Source organism: Tamandua tetradactyla, chromosome X (assembly GCF_023851605.1).
Source record: "Tamandua tetradactyla isolate mTamTet1 chromosome X, mTamTet1.pri, whole genome shotgun sequence".
NCBI classification, from domain to species: Eukaryota; Metazoa; Chordata; class Mammalia; order Pilosa; family Myrmecophagidae; genus Tamandua; species Tamandua tetradactyla.
Genome location: NC_135353.1, coordinates 135872543 through 135875037, shown reverse-complemented (window position 1 = coordinate 135875037; position 2495 = coordinate 135872543). Strand labels below are relative to the sequence as shown.

The window sequence follows — 2495 nt, the reverse complement described above, 5'->3', positions numbered from 1 at the left end:
ATTTACATTCAAATATGTAATTAGTGCTGTTAATTAGGTTCACAGTGTTGTGCTACCATCACCACCAAAAATTTCCATCACTCCAAATGGAAACTCCATATTTTAAGCCTTAATTCGAATTCTCTACCCCCATACCAGCCCCTGGTAACATATATTCTAATTTCTGACTCTGTGAACTTGTTTGTTCTAATTACTTCCTCTGAGTGAGATCATACAATATTTGTCCTTTTGTGTTTGGCTTATTTCACTCAACATGATGTCTTCAAGATTCATCTATGTTGTTGCATGTATCAGGACCTCATTCCTCTTTATAGCTGAATAATATTCCATTGCATGTATAACCACATTTTGTTTATCCTTCATTGGTTGATAGGCATTTGTGTTGCTTTCATCTTTTGGCAATTGTGAATGATGCCACTATGAACATCAGTGTGAAAATATCTGTTCAAGTCCCCGCTTTCAATAGTTTTGGCATATTTGGAAGTGAAATTGCTGAAACATATGGTAATTCTATACTTAACTTTCTGAGGAACGGCCAAATTGTCTTCCACAGCAGCTGCACCATTTTACACTCCCACAGCAATGCTTTTTTAAAAAATATTCCTTAACCAATGTCTCCTCTCTTCTTCCATTTCCCTTGTTTTCTCTTTCTGGGTCTTCTATTGAACGGATACTGGCTATATTGGAAGGTCATTCAATGACTTTATTTCTCTCATATGTTTTATCTCTGTGTCTTTTTTACTTTATATTTAGGGAGATTTATTCTACTTTGTATCCAATATCATAAACTTGAATTTTAGTCATTAAAAATTGTATTTTCCAATCCTTCTACTGAGGATTTTTTTTTTACCAAATATTGGTAGAAATGGTAAAAATGAAAGAAAACATAAGTAGAGGATGTGCGCCAGCCCTGATGACCTTGGTATGTCACCGCCCAAGGGTATGTGGAAGCCAGACTAAGACTCAGTGCTCCTTGTCAGTGTCCCCCAGACTGAGCTTGTCAAAGAGTTACTCCCCCATGCTTATTTGGATGGTGGTGGTGAGGAGGGGTGACTAGTCTTGCTACCCAGCATCAACAAAAGTCAACGTTTGCATATTTAAATTAAAACATTTCAAGTCAAGTTGAAGACCCATTTCAGTTTGATCTCAGCCCAATCCCACTTCACTTCTCAGAGGCAACCACTATCATGAATTCCAGGCCACGTTTTTATACTTTTACCACAGACCCCCAGGCCCCATCCCACCCATTTATAAGAGAAAGATTAATTGTGTGGTTTTCAAGGTCACCTGGGATACTTTTCCCTGTGTCTTAAAGAAACTGAGATGCTTAAGCTTGTGGCATATATGAATAGAGAGACTCCAATGATATATCTGCCTGGGGATTTGCCTGGTTCTTAAAAGCTGAGCGTTTTGCAAGCATGAATCACCTGGAGACCATTTTATTTCGGTACCAAATCACTTTATTAGAAGAACTGATACAATGGAAAGAAAAAACTTAAGTGGAGGATCTGTCGAGGCACTCTGCTTGTGGGGTGCTGGTCACCCCCGGCTGTGGAAAGGCGGCTAAAGGCTCAGTTCTCCTTGTCACTATGGCCCAGGGTGAGCTTGTCAAAAAGGTACTCCACCATGCCGTCATCCGGGGCCCCCATCCTGCGCAAGTTGGTCCCATAGTCGCCCAGCTCCTCGATGGACTTGACCTGCTCGTTCAGGGGGTGAGCCTCCAGGAAGTCGCAGAGGTGGGCGTCGCTCTTGTCGGTGGCCAGGTGGTGCAGCTCCAGGAGCGCCTGGTTCACGCTCTGCTCCAGGTGGAAGGCGTACTCCAGGGCCTGCAGGCTGCTCTCCCAGTCGTCGCGCTCGGGCTTCTCGATGTCGTGAAGCAGGATGTGGCCCCCACGCTCCTTCTGCAGCCTCATCAGCTTGTGGGCATGCCCCATCTCCTCGTGGGACAAGCGCAGGAAGTGCTCAGCGTAGTGGCGCAGGGACACATCGTCGCGGACGAAGTAGTAGGCCATGGACAGGTGGACGTAGGAGGCGTGGAGCTCCATGTTGACCTGGCGGTTGATGGCCGCCTCGCAGTCGGGGTGGTAGTTCTGGTGCACCTCCATGGGCGATGCCATCGTCATGACCCGGGACCCAGCGGCGGCGGCGGTGTTGGGTGCGGGGGTCTCGGATTGGACCCAGGGATGTAGGCGCAGAGGGCAGGCGCAAGAAGAGCGGTGGTGGGGAGGTGGAGGGCGGTTCTCCAAGTCTGGTGAGCAGGGGAGAACGAGGGGGCTTATGGGCCTGGCAGTTACCCAGAGGGCATTGCGCAGAACAGCGCAGAAGTTTCCACAACAGAAGGGAGATCACAAAGAAGAGTCTATATCGACGCTAATGACACTTCTGATAACTTCCTCACTCTGTTCCTAGACCTTATTAACTCCAGTGACCTCCACTTTTCTCCTTCTATCATGATCAAGGTCACACTTATCTGACAGCCCCACACCACCTCCAAA

The 2495-nt window shown here is 46.7% G+C and overlaps 1 pseudogene; it reads right to left on the bottom strand.

Moving 5' to 3' along the window:
* Positions 1 to 1492: 1492 nt before the first annotated feature.
* Positions 1493 to 2274, bottom strand: LOC143671090 (ferritin heavy chain pseudogene; annotated as a pseudogene).
* Positions 2275 to 2495: the final 221 nt, after the last annotated feature.